This window comes from Macaca fascicularis, chromosome 8 (assembly GCF_037993035.2).
Source record: "Macaca fascicularis isolate 582-1 chromosome 8, T2T-MFA8v1.1".
Classification (NCBI taxonomy): Eukaryota; Metazoa; Chordata; class Mammalia; order Primates; family Cercopithecidae; genus Macaca; species Macaca fascicularis.
In genome coordinates this window covers 59,802,478-59,817,765 of record NC_088382.1, presented here as the reverse complement: position 1 = coordinate 59,817,765, position 15,288 = coordinate 59,802,478, and the positions used below count along the sequence as shown (strand labels likewise).

Genomic DNA, 15,288 nt, shown 5'->3' with positions numbered 1-15,288 from the left:
GATTATAGGACCAGAAGGGCAAGGATTAAAATTCTGCACATTGGAAAAAAGAGAAGTCATTTGGAAATACGGATGTTCTCTCAAGCCTTCAGACAAAAATATCTTTCCACACTCATACCTTGTATCCTAAATCCATTCTCCTAGCCTTAACAAGTATTCTGTTCCTCTTTGTTACATGTTTCAGAAAGAGCAATAATAGTTTCAGAGATGTGAAGGCATTAACATTATCCTAAAATATTAGCACTTGTGCTTGGTGCTTAGTATTTATCAAATAAAATAGTTACTAGAACATACATTTCATCTTTATACTGCAAGCACTAAGTTTCCAATTTGTTCTTTAATTGGCCAGTTTCTCCACTAGATTGAATGATCCCTTTTAGTAAGCAAGGAATACAGCCTTTGAGTAACATAATTTGGATGCAATCTCTGTGTGTCCTTTGGCAAATCACCTCACCTCTCTGAGCCGTCCTTTCACTCCCAACTTCTTTTTGAACAGGGCGGATTTAAATATGTTTTAAAGAAACATATTGAGCAATGAAATAAAGGAGTATTGCATTATGACTGAAATTATAAAATAAACATCCATGAGTTCATACTGATACAATGAATGATTAGATTTGAACATCAGATGGTGGAGAGGAGGCAAATCTCTTATGAAGAGAAATTGCAAATATTGTTTGTAGAAAATCAACTTTTAAGAGAAAGAGCCTAAATCCTCAGAGTGACTGTTTTCCAAACAGCACAGTATGGAGGTGGGTGGAGTGTGAGGGAAAGTAACTTTACAGAGGAGAAACCGGACAACCATAACCCCAGCCGAGTGACCAAAGTCCACATGAACAGTGATATGTTGTGTTGACAGGATGCGATGAAATGGCAATTTACCTCTGTGGTCTTCCACCTCAAAACACATAAACTCAATCTAGTCATACTTCAAACATCAGACAAACCCAAATATGGGGACATCTCGCAGAATATCTGACAATTATGCCTCAAAACTCTCAAGGTCATCAAAAATAAGAGAAGTCTGGGACATGATCATAACTAAGAGGAGGCTGAGGAGACATGAGGACAAAATGTCCTGTGGTGTCCTGGGTGGGATCTTGAAGCAGAAAAACAACAGTAGACAAAAACTAAGAAAACTTAAATTAAGTAGGAACTGTAGTAAAAAGTATGGCATTGATATTGGTTTATTAATTTTAGAAAATATAGCATACAAGTGTAAGATGTTAATAATAAAAGAAACTTGGTATGGGGTGTTTGAGAACTCTGTGTGCCACATTTGCAATCTTTCTGTATATTAAAAACTACTCAAAAACTAAAATTTATTTTGAACGAGAAATATGTTGTCTATAAAGAGCTTTGTAAGCTGGAAAGTTATATGCAAATGAAAGTTGTGATACTTGTTAGTAAATTTTTTCTTGTCTTCAGTCCTGGGGAGGTCTCAGTCAAGACAAATAGGGCATCAATTCAGAAAACTTATTAGATTTTGTGGGCAAGGTTTACAATATTACTTTTACTCCTTTCTACTAATGTTCCGATTGAAAAGGCAGGTCTGTCCTAGTCTATATTTACCGTACCCTTCCTCCCTTTTGTCTTTTTGAGATATATTTATCTCTAGTCATTTGTATACATTCTCATATATGCCACTAGATTATATACCTTTTCATGTCAAACATATGACCAACATATGTCTGAACACTTCTCAAGATTTTTACCCCAGTGCCATGTTCACAGTAGGTCTTGCATACTAATAAAATCTATTCATCTAAAAAAAAGTAAATAAATACAAAATGGTAAAAGCAAGAGGGAAAAGGTCATTTATATACTTTTAGACAGATTAACATAGATTAGAATGACAAATCCAACCTCTATCCAGAAAGCTTCCTACCCTTCGGTAACAGACTTATCCCAGAGTTCAGGGCATCTGCTAGTGGAGCGTGACACAGGTTTCCAGCTGGAATGTCAACCAGATCTCAAGGCAGGCAAGCGGCCAGAGGCCGGAGGGACTCACTCAGGCTGCAGGCCAGTCTGCTCGTGAACCTGAAGCAGGTGCAAAAGCCTCCATGACCAGCTTCAGAGCCATTTCAAATATGCATATATATACACATTAAAGTAAACATATAATATATTAATAAAAATCTATAATATATAAAAATTAATGTAAATATACTACATATTAATATAAATATATAATATATAAACATTTGTTTAATGAATTTCAGAGGAAAAGTCAGAAGAAAGTACTATCAGGTTCTCAATATCAGTTATGAGTGAGGTGACCATTCTGGTGCATCCTGAAGGTGTAGGAGTGCCATAAAGACAACTTCTTCTGGGAAGAGGGAGGTTCTTCTAGAAGGGAGCTGTTCAACCGCTTCAGCAATGTTAAGTCTCCTCAAAAGAAAGTGCATGGAGGTTGGAGTTGATATGTTCATATTTTTTGGACAGAAAGCAGGGAAAAGGTCAAAGGGAAACCCCTCTTAGTGAAACCACCCACTCTTGCGTTGTCAGAGATTGAATGCAGAGTGCTATGGGACTGAAGAGTTTGTCCTGAGAAGAGGGGGTGCCGCACTCAGATGCACCCCACTAAAAGGCATTTTATTGATGGATTCAGTCTAGTCCACGTTCTGGTCTCTAAATGGCAAGGGCTGTTCCAACAGTGCCTTAACCATTGCTCCATCAAACGTATGTTGATTTTATCAATTAAAGTTTTTTAAACTAAGAATATCAGCTAAGGGATCATTTCCTCAGAGCAGTCATTCCTGACCCCGAGACTAAAGTATTCACATGAGTAGCATCCTGCCTTATGACGTTTTTGCAACATGTGTTCTATTTTCACATGTATGATTACATGCTTAAAATATTTAATATTTCTATGTTTAATATTTAATATCTCTCTCTACCATCTGACTACAGGTTCTGTGAGGGCAGGGTCATAACTATTTTGAGTTCTCTGTTGTTAGCACAATATTGGGCACGTGTTAGGTCCTCAATAAGTATTTCCAAAACGTCATTTGGTGAAAGAGACTGTACAGAAATGTCATCTGTTGAACACATTGTCTCTCCTTGAGCAGACCTGAGAGGAGGCCAAATGTTATGAAAGTTTGTTTCATGAAAAAGAGAGTCAAAATAAAGGATTTTGTTATATGAATTTCATATTGTATGTAATCAAGTTAAGGGAGAAAGCAGGTAGAAATAAAGATATACCTGCCACTGTGACTGAATTAGCCATTTCCCTTTTCACTGAGACAATATTTCCTAGGAAAATCTACTTTTTCGCTAAACTAACCAACCAACACCCACCCTAAGAGTGGGCACAGCCATTCCTCAGATATGTGATTACAATAGCACCTGGGTGCTGGGATCCTCTGTCTTTCAAGGCATTTTGCACATCCCTGCTCAATGTATTTGGTGCATGTTACCTAGCTGACTACCTTTTGGTGTGGTTTCCCAGGTCTTTCCAGGCATTTTGTTTGTGCCCTCCTGCCACCTCAAGAACTCAGTGTGCAATTTCTCTGTATTGGTTTGGTTCAATCCAAGCACCTCACATTTCACAGACTCTAGATTATACAGACCAAAGCCTGAAGGAGTCAACTCCCAGAAGCCAAGAAATCATCTCATGCTGTGTCGAATTCAAATATCCTCTAGTATATTATCTTATTACTGTGTATCATAAGACTTTTTCAGTTTTGCTTATATTTACTTCACATGCTTTGTTGCTCCTCATTTTTCCTTTTTAAGTAAAAGTCAGAGAAGTGATGCTCTCAGCCTGCTGGACCCTAGACCTCTCAGGAGCTGCTGATTTTCCAAGAAGCCCATGGTTAGAACCTCTGAAACCCAATGCTTTCTAGGAGAACAGAGAAATTGAGGGTGGGCCCTTGCTAAACATAGAATATACCGCAGAGAACAAGTTGCTCAGTTTGGATATTTTAAAAGCCTTAATGACTAATAGCTTGAAGGTCATTTTATGCCTTGTTACCCATGGTTAATTGAGACAACTCAAAAGACATAGCAGGAATTTGACATATAAAACAAGCAGGCCAGGCATGGTGGCCCAAACCTGTAATTCTAGTTACTTGGGAGGCTGAAGTGGAAAAGGTTGTTTGAGCCCAAGAGAGCGAGATCAGCATGGATCACATAGTGGGACTCTGTTTCAGAAAAACTCAACAACAACAACAAACAAAGTGTAGTACATTGTTTTTTATTAAGTGAGCATTTATGGTGTGTATACTAAGTGGTCAATGACAAGGGTCTTAGTCAATTAAACTATTTATTGACAACTGACTATAACTAGACAAGCTATAGATGAGGACCCAATGGTTGAAAGAAAATTAAAGAGATTCTCACATTCACTAGTAGTGATATAGATACAAATTTAGATGCCAACATATGAATTTATACCCATTAGAACAGTAAAACTAAAGGGTTGCTAATGCCAAAGTTTATATAGAATGTTAGAAAACAGAAATTCTAACATGCTAGTGGAAAGAGTAAGTATAAATTGAAATGGTCATTCTGAAAACAGTCTGCAGTACTAAATAAAATTTAAAATGTGAAAACATTTTGAGTCAGCAAACTCATAAGTCAATCAGAAAGCTGTACTAAAGTCTTATTTCACTACAATGCATAGTATCTGATAATTGAAAATAACCTAAGTATCCATCTCTAGGAGACACACTGGTAAAATGTGATAGGGCACTGCTATGGAATACTATGAAACATTTACACATACTGAACTAAAGCTTCATAAACAACATGGTGAGATTTTCAACAAATATAATGTTGAAGGAAAAGAGCAACACCTAGAACAAGATTTGAAATTAAATATAATTTGTACAAATTTATAACACAGTCAAAATATGTTACCTAGTTTAAATTTACATTTTCATAGGAAAAAAAAATAAAACTCTTGTTATGAAGTGCAAGAAACAGTGGGAGAAAGGAAGAAAAGGAAGGAAGGAAAGAGGGAAGGAAGGAAAGAGGGAAGGAAGGAAGGAAGGAAGGAAGGAAGGAAGGAAGGAAGGAAGGAAGGAAGGAAGGAAGGAAGGAAGGAAGGAAGGAAGGAGGGAAGGAAGGAAGGGAGGGGAAAGAAAGAAAGAAAGAAAGAAAGAAAGAAAGAAAGAAAGAAAGAAAGAAAGAAAGAAAGAAAGAAAGAAAGAAAGAAAGAAAGAAAGAAAGAGAAAGAAAGAAAGAAAGAAAGAAAGAAAGAAAGAAAGAAAGAAAGAAAGAAGGAAGGAAGGAAGGAAGGAAGGAAGGAAGGAAGGAAGGAAGGAGGGAAGGAAGGAAGGGAGGGGAAAGAAAGAAAGAAAGAAAGAAAGAAAGAAAGAAAGAAAGAAAGAAAGAAAGAAAGAAAGAAAGAGAAAGAAAGAAAGAAAGAAAGAAAGAAAGAAAGAAAGAAAGAAAGAAAGAAAGAAAGAAAGAAGGAAGGAAGGAAGGAAGGAAGGAAGGAAGGAAGGAAGGAAGGAAGGAAGGAGAAGAGAAAGAAAGAGGAGGCATGTTAAGATAGGGAGGGACAAAGAGAAATTCCACAAATGCACATTTTGGCATTGGAAGAATAGTATAGTATTGCAATTAATTTGAATTCTGTCAATGTAGTCACGATTTTCACCCTGAGTATCCAATTTAATAAACATGCACATGTTCCTTTGTCTATGAAATAATGGGGATTATAATTATTATCTACCTTCTAGGATTATTATATAGACTAAATTATCTAAGGTATGCAAAGTGCTTGGCACACACTGAGTTGATCCTCTTATTTGGGAACACATCATGGGCAATGACCATATATGAGATGCAAGAGACAAGTGGGCTCAGCTTGAGAACAGCTTTACAAATCACACTAAGGAATTACACAGTCATACACGGTCAGTTGTGGGCAGCCAACAGAGGTTAATAGTCAAGGGCATGGAATGATTAGAAATTGGGTTTCAGAAAATTAGACGGCGTGTCATGGCATGGATTTGAAAGGAGTCAGGAAACCAATAATGAGACAACTTTTGTAGCCAGGGAAGGGAGAGGCAGGTTCAAAGATAAGGACAAGGTCGACTTTAAGACTGATCACCGATAGGGTATAGGAAAGAAGGGAGAGACAAGCTAATGACTATGCCAAAAATATTAGCTTGTGGATCTGACAGGAATAATGTTTCACAAAGGAACTCAAAAGAAGGAGGGAGGGAGGCAGGAAAGAAGACAGGAAAGGAGAAAGAAAAGAGAACTCGCTGTCACCAAGATAGCTGGATAACTCTAAAAGGAAATGTAAAATCACAGTCTGAAAAGCTACACATTGCATTGGGCTGGTATTTTTCATATGACCCTTTTTACCTCAGGTTTCCCTTGTCATTAGTTGTTGAAAAAAGCCTAATCATTTGTTCTATGGTTTCCACATTTTGAGTGTAGCTGACTAGATCCCAGTGGTGTGGTTATCATATTTGACTGTCCTTCATATTTCCTGAAAAGCCATAGTTAGATCTCGATCAGTGCTCTCCAATAGAAATGTAATGTGAGCTACATAGAGAATTTTAAATGTTCTAGTCGTCACCTTGAAACAGTACAAATAAAAAGTCAACATTAATTTTGTAACAGCTTTATGAAGATAATTCACATATAACTAACTGCACATATTTAGACTGTAAGTTTGAAACCATTGCCATCATCAGCAAGCTGAACCCCACCCCCAAAAGTCCCCGCGGGCCTCTGTGTCATCCGTTTCTCCTGACATTCCTGCTTCTTCCTGTCCCAGGCAACTCCTGATCCACTTCCACTATAGTTTAGCTTGTATTTTCTAGAGTTTTATGTAATTGGAATCATGTAATGTGTACTCTTTTTTCTCTTTTTTTGGCCTGACTTCTTTTGTCAGCCTAACTGGGTTTGTTTATTTGTTTGTTTGTTTGTTTGTTTTGAGACTGAGTCTAGCTCTGTCCTCCAGGCTGGAGTGCAGTGGCACAATCTTGGCTCACTGCAACCTCTGCCTCCTGGGTTCAAGTGATTCTCCTGCCTCAGCCTCCTGAGTAGCTGGAATTACAGGCGAGTGCCACCACACCCGGCTAATTGTATTTTTAGTAGAGATGGGGTTTTATCAGACCAGTTCAGGTTGGTCTAGAACTCCTGACCTCAGATGATCTGCCCAACTCAGCCTCCCAAAGTGCTGGAAATACAGACATGAGCCACCATGCCCGGCTAGCATAACTGTTTTGAAGTTCATCTAGGTTGATGCATATATCAATAAGTATTTCAATACATGATTGCTGTTTTTTGCTTGAAAATTTTGCCTTGTGTAGAGGTACCACGTTTGCTATTCACTTGTTGATGGACTTTTGGATTATTTCTAATTTTGACTGGATGAGGGTGCTATGAACACTTGAGTACAAAAAGAAAAGTCAGGCAGTGGAATGAGTAAGTGACAGGAAAAATTTTACATAATAGTGACACATTTTTCCAAATTAGGGAAAACAAAGCATATTGCAAAAAAGCATGAATAGTGCCAAAGTGAATTTTCTGGAGGAAATCACTGTTTATATTTTTCATTCTCAAAAGTACTTGATATATTTATTACTTTATTTGAACCAATTTGATAATTTGTATTTTAATTACCAAACATGTGAATGATACTTCTACTATAATTCTTTAAAATTTCAAGTTGTTTATATTCAGATCCTCTATAAAATGAACTCATACTAATAAACAGAGCAACTGTAGCAAAAGGGACTTTGACACTTTCAGCTCACTGAATTTTCAAGGCAGATAGAGGAGTCACATTAAAAAAAAAAAAAAAGGAAAATGCTCTTTGTAACTAAATCAATTATAAAATTTATTTTTTAAAGGGCATTAAGTCAGCTGACATCATTTTGATCAATTCTATTAATGGTCCTTATGCCTGCACTAAGCCCTTTAAATTATATCCACTAGTTTGCAACGACCCCTAGGTCCTTGCATATTGGAAAGTTAAAAATTGCTAAATAAGTCTCTCTGTGAACCATTCCAATTAGGATTCTTTTCAGTGTTCATAAACATTTTTTAGTTTCAACTTTAATTAGTTTTAATTGTATTCACTTTCACATAATCAATTTGTTCCTTTAAAATGTAAATGCCAAAGTTCATTGCTATCCATGTCAAAGGGAAGATCGCAGACATTGCAGCAGAGCATTTAAAAAATAGAAAAGGCAGAGTTATACTTCACAGTCCAATAGAGAAGATGAAGGGAGAATGAAGTTAGAATACAAATTTGAAAGACTGTAAGTTAGTGCATCTGCCAGGCTATCAGGTGAATTGCAGTGTTGGTTTTGCAGTTGCCGAGGTTTGGGGAAATCTGGCTTCCAACACTGGACCAGAGCTGCAGGCTGGTGACAAAGGACTGTGCCAAGAGCACAGGAGAGATGCCCTGGTTGAGGATACATCAGTTGAGTCCTACATATCTTTGTTTGATTTCTCCTGTTCTGTCTTAACCAGGGCTGGGAAGATGGGAGCCAGTGTGTATTTGGATAGAGTCACCTGGGCTGCACGATTTTTTGTTTTCTTTTTCTTTTTTCTTTTCTTTTCTTTTTTTTTTTTTTTTTTTTTTTTTGGCTTACGTCTCCTTCCTCTCATGAAGCCACTTTTTTCCCAGTGACCCAGCATTTCCCATTTGTAAAATTATTCCTAAGCATCTCTGCAGTCATTGAAGGCCTGTGCTTACCACCAAAAAAAAAAAAAAAAAAAAAAAGGAATTAATGGCTTTGGGGGCCCTTTGTGAGTGAAATAGTATGGGAATCCCCCAAGATATGCATCAAAGTCCTCATCAGAGTAGGTTGCTCTCCAAACATTTCTTCTAAGGAGATGTCATCGGAGCATTCAGAAGAGCTTTAATACACACACACACACACACACACACACACACACACTTCTGCTTGGCTGCTGCCTCATTCCACAGATAAGATTAACATTTAGCAAGTCTGGAATAAGGTCTTAAATCCATACTTTTAAATGCTTCCTACAACTGCTTGGTCAGTTTTATTAACCAATGATCTAGACAACACCTTTTCTGACTTCTTCGACCTTTATGGTACAGGATGGCTTAAAATTACTGGTACTAAATCAGCATTGGCATTGATTTATCATGCTTTCTCATGAAGATAGATAATAGTTTCTTTTAAAAGTATGTTTAACATTTTTCCCCCACAAATTCAAAGAGAAACAATTCCTTTGTTTCAGCATTTTTTTCTCCAGGTTACTCATTTAATCCTATCCTGTTTGAGCTATTTGGGTGATGGAAGTTTCATGAAGAAACCCATATTTTCTTATGAACATTAGATTTTAAGTCAACTTATTTATTTGTTCACACATGGTACTGTTTTCACATGCATACACAAGCATGTTGATCTTATATTTGCACCTGTATTTTTGATGAAATTTCATAGGACTGGCCAACATAATCATGACAATGGCAATTATTATGTTTATTTTGCAATTATTTCACTTTCCAGAGCAAACTCTATCATTAAACACATACTCTTCTGGGGTATAATTTCCAGTGGATAATTTAGTCCCACCATCTCTCTGAGGTCTCTTCCACTCTCACATTAATCTTTATCATAGCATTTTCACCCTGGATCAGTTATTTTATACTGAATTGAAGATTTCACTTTGTAAATTGCCTAATTTGAAAATACCACTCTATCATATTTTGTCTCAAAGTCTACATGATAATATGACAAAAATGATATGATAAATAGGTAGATAGGTGGGTTGGGGGGGTGGATGGATAGATAGATAGATAGATAGATAGATAGATAGATAGATAGATAGATAGATAGATCTATATAGTATATATGACCAGGACAGGTGATCATGGCCAGGAAAGATGTTTGTTGCAAGGAAAGCTATGTGTAATCAGGGAAGGTATCAATTTAAGTAAGGTATGCCTGATAAAGACTAGAGAATAACCCAGTCAAATTTAGGTTTATGTTTTAAACAGCAGCCCAGACATCCTAACTAGATAAGAGACTTACCTCCACACACTCATCTCACAGATTGTACTATGCACTTTTCCTTCTCAGCATATTAAATTTCTGTTATGAATTTGTTGAGAGACAGAAAGAAGCAAACATCTTGGATATAAATTTTAGGTTTACTTATCTTTTTACATTTATGCCTTTTCCCTTTCTCACATAATTCCTAACCTAAGCAGAGAGCATAAATATGTAGTGATATCCCAGCTAAACCTCCACAACCGAGTCCAGAAGATTACCAATAAATATGCATCACGTGAATGAATGAGCATCAAACATGTTGAATAGAAATGAATGGACTCACATTCACCTCTTTCAAAATTTAGAACAAAGGTACAACGATAAAATTCTGTAGTATTAGGATGAGACTGGGCATCAACATCAATGGAATAAAATGGAGAGTTCAAAAAACAAACCCGTACACTTATAGCCAATTGATTTCCAATAATGTACCAAGATCATCCAATGAGAAAAGAACAGTTTCTTAAACAAATGGTGCTGGGACAACTGGAAATCCATAAGCAAAAATAACTAACTAACTAGCTAAATAAATAAATAAATACAGTTGGCCTCTACAACATGGCATATCCAAAAGTTTATTCAAAATGGACCAAAGGCCAAAATATAAAAGCTAAACTGTTAAATTCTCAGAAGAAAATTTAGGGATGAATCTTGAGCTCTTAAATTAGGCAATAGTTTATTAGATGTGACACCCACCAAAATCATAAGCAACAAAAAATTGCTAATTATATGCAAATTAAAACTAGAGTCAGTTACCCCTTCACATCCAGTAGGATGGCTATAATAAAAAACACAGACACTAAAAAGCATTGGTGAGGATGAGGAAAAATCAGAACCTTCATGAATTGTTGGTGGGAATGAACAGCTGCTTTGGAAAACAGTTTTGTGGTTCCTCATGATGTTAGTCCATATGACCCAGTAATTGCACCCCTAGATATATACCCAAGAAAATTGAAAACAAATGTTCACATAAAAACTGGCACATGAATGTTAACAGCAGCTTTAGTCTTAATAATAAAAAAGTGGTAACATCAAAATGTTCACCAAGTGATAAATGGATAAATACAATGTGGTAAAATCCTACAATGGAATATTATACATCTATGAAAAAGCATGAAGCACTCATGTATGCTACAATATGGATGAACCTCCGCAACAGCATGCCAAGTGAAAGAAGTCAATCACATAAGACCACAGATTTTATGACTCCATTTATGTTAAATGCCCAGAATAGGAAAGTCCATAGGAATAGAAAATATGTTAGTGGTTGCCAAGCGCTGGGAGGAAAGAAGAATGAGGAGTGACTGCTAATGATTCAGAGTTTGTTTTGGAGATGATGAAAACATTCTGAAATTAAATAGTGGTGACAGTTGTACAACCTTGTAAATAAACTAAAAGCCACTAAATTATACACTTTAAGAGGGTAAGTATTAAGTTATGGGAATTATATCTCAATGTATTTTAAAAAACAACAGGGATCAAATAAATGGTCATTAAATACGTTCTGACTATTTAAACAAAAATACCATAATGGCTAGTTTCAGATGGATAGAAACCATGTGTAATAATACGACACTGGACATAAATAGTGAAAGATAAACATTATTCAATAATAATGTTCAATATTATTTAATATTAATAAATCTCAGTGAAGATTTTATATGTGTTCACTGTGTGGGTTCCTTCAATTTTTTTCTAAGATTGACATTTTTCAAATAAAAAGTTAGAAGAAAAGTAAATAGAATTTAATTAGGATTAAACAACAGAGCAAAAATTATTAATTTTCTTTAAAATATTAGACCTTCACTCACTCAACAAATGTGTTTGAGCACTTGCTATGTTGTAGAAGATGGAATAGGAACTAAAACAGAAAACTGAGTAAGCTCCAGTGGTTGAGGTAAAACTGACCTGTTTTAGTGATCTGTGTCTCTTCCACAAAAGGGATTTGAAGCTGCATGAAATGGAATGGGGAAGGGTGAGCAGAGGACTTTCTGGCCTGTTTTGATGCTGCAATTACATAACTTTTTTCCTTTAATTATAAAAAATTAAATGCACACAATGCATAAAATATATATGTATACTTTTATGTGTTATTACGAATAACTTATTTATAAATTTTGGGAGCAAAAAGTAAGGCAGGTGTCTTTGTATTCCTTTCTAACCATTAAAGTGTTTGTCAGTTGTTGTCGTTAATGTGCTTACTGTGGTGGAAAAAACTTTCAATGCAATATGGGAAAGTAGTTGTTTTACTGCTGTTCTTACTTTGTTACTGGTTTCAAACAGAAAATTTCCAACATATACAAATAAAGAATGGTGGTTTCTGGAACATATACATATATATACACACACACACACATATAATATGTACATATGCTACACACACATGTATATATATACACATATATATATTATATATCTCCTTCATCAGATTAAGAAAGTCCCCTTTTATTTCTAGTTTGCTAGATTATTAGACGTTATCAGGAATTTGAATAACTTTTAATTAGTTAATAAAAACCTATATATTGAGGTTATAGTATGATTCTTTCTCATAATCTATTAATAGTGCTAATTGCTTTATTACTTTTCGAATAGAATAATCTTGCCTCACTGATATAAATGTAAAAAAGGCACAAAGAATGATTTTTTTTACTATTTATGGATGTGGTTTCCTATTTTATGTATTGTCTTTCTCATACTATCTCCTGTCATGTTTTAATTTCAAAATTTGATAACCTTATAAAGTTCATGGGAGCCTTCTTTTTGTCCTAATCCCCAGGACATTCTTTTCTTGACAATTTGGTATAAATTGTTTTTGAAGCAATCTGGACTTGTAGTCTATTTATCTTTTTCTAACAATTTAATTACATTAATGCCTATAAGGCTTTTTGGGTTTCCTTTTGTTTTAGTTGTTTACTTGTTCTGTTTTATTTTTATTTTTTTGGTTTTCTGCCTCTTAAGGAAACACTTTATAAAATAAGCTAAAACAAAGGGCTGAGTTGCTCAATCATAAATCCATGATTCAGGGATCTTACCCAGTGTCAGGCCTCCCTGATAAAGCTACTGACATCTGTCACCTAGCGGCACAGGCGGGGAGGGGAAGGGGAAAGCCCCCCAGGTGCGTCCTTACCACCTCACTCACTGGATCAGAGGATGTCCCTGAGAGGGATGCACAGATTACCTCACAAAAGACCTCCATTTCACAGCCCAGAAAGTTGAATCACTCCTATGGCATTCTTCGGGGAACCCATAATCAATCCTAAATCAGGGATGGCCTGCACAAGCTCTCCATAGATGCGGGCTTGCCCTCTCCACCTGGCAAGTGCCATTGAGCAAGAGGCCAGTGCCTGCGTATTTAGGAAGAGATTCAGATGAGTCACCGGCCTTTATCATGTCCTCAGGAGAGGAGTGAATCACATGGCCCCTGCTTTCATTCTTTCCTCTCCAATGAATTATATTTTTCTAGGAATTTATAAGTTGCAAATAAAAATTCTAAAATATTGATGGGAAGTGGTTCACAATATACTATTATCTTTTAAATAAATTTTAACTTGATTTTATTTTCTTTATTAGTTATTTAAGTCCTCCCTTTTTCTTGATGCCCTACCATAGTTTGTTCACATATAAATCTATTGAAAAACCAGCCTTTTCTTTATTTTCCTATACTATGTTTGCATTTGTTTTCATTAATTACATTCTTATATTAATTATAGGCTCTTGTCCAATTCCACTGTGATTATTTTTAGATTTCTTTAAAATTTTTGACATGGATGTTTAGTCATCTTTATTCTTTGTTTCTTTCCAAAAATACATTTCAGGCTAGAAAATTACTTATAAATTATCCATGTCCTAAAATTTCATATGTGTAACATTTTATTACTTTTTTGTTTAAAATATATTGATTAAAAAATATTTTTTCTTGCATTGGGGAAAAGCATTTCTTAATTTTACAAACATGAAAATTTTCTAATTTTTTAAAAATTAAATATACTATATTTAGAGCAGTTTTATATTCACAGCAAAATTGGGCAAAATGTGCAGAGAGTTCCTGTATAGCTCCTGCCCTGCCACACTCACAACCTAGCCTGCTATCAACATTTGTTGCACACCAGCAGAGTAGTACATTTGTTACAGTCTAAGAATTTTTTTTAAGTAAAAATCTGCTGAGTGTGGTGGCTCACACTTGTAATCCCAGCACTTTGGGAGGCCCAGGTGGGAGGATCACCTGAGGTCAGGAGTTCGAGAGCAGTCTGGCCAACATGGAGAAACCCTGTGTCTACTAAAAATACAAAAACTGGCTGGGCATGGTGGTGAGTGCCTGTAATCCCAGCTACCCAGGAGGCTGAGGCTAGAGAATCACTTGAACCCAGGAGGCAGAGGTTGCAGTGAGCAACTGGTATCATACCACTACACTCTAGCCTGCGGGACAGAGATAGACTCTGTCTCACAAAAAAAAAATAAATAAATAAATAAATAAAAAACCCTCCACGACACATCTTCACCCAAAGTCCATCTTTTTAATTTTTATTTATTTATTTATTATTTTTTGAGACAGAGTCTCACAGAGTCTCACTCTATTGCCCAGGCTGGAGTGCAGTGGCTTGATCTTGGCTCACCATAACCTCCACCTCCCTGGTTCAAGCGATTCTCCTGCCTCAGTCTCCCGAGTAGCTGGGATTACAGGCACATGCCACCATGCCAGGCTAATTTTTTTAATTATTAATTTTTATTTTTAGTAGAGATGGGGTTTTACTATGTTGGCCAAGCTCATTTTGAACTCCTGACTTTGTGATCCTCCCCCCTCAGCCTCCCAAAGTGCTGGGATTACAGGCATGAGCCACCACTCCCAGTCCTAAAGCCCATCATTTACATTGTGGTTCTCTCTAGGTGTTGTACATTCTGTGGGTTTGGACAAACGTATAAGGACTTTTGTCCACTATTATAGTGTCATACAGATTAGTTTTACTGTCATAAAAATCTATAGTCTGCCTAATTATCCCTCCCTCCCCCTAACTTCTGGCAATCAATAATTTATTATGATTATTATTTTTTTACTGTCTCCACAACTCTGCTTTTCCCAGAATGTCATATAGTTGGAATCATAAAATATGCAGCCTTTCTAAGTTACCTTCTTTCACTTAGTACCATAATATTTAAGTAACTTAATATTTAAAATATATTCTCAACTTCTTAAGTAAGTTAATATTAACATATATTTCACACACATTCCATGTCTTTACATGGCTTAACAACTCATTTTTTTTTTTAGCACCTTATAGTATTCCCT

The 15,288-nt window shown here is 36.0% G+C and overlaps 1 protein-coding gene across 9 annotated transcripts in view; it reads right to left on the bottom strand.

Annotated features, from left to right (window-relative positions):
* Nucleotides 1-15,288, bottom strand: part of SNTG1 (syntrophin gamma 1) — an 878,369-nt gene that overhangs the window by 846,642 nt on the left and 16,439 nt on the right. The window lies entirely within an intron of this gene.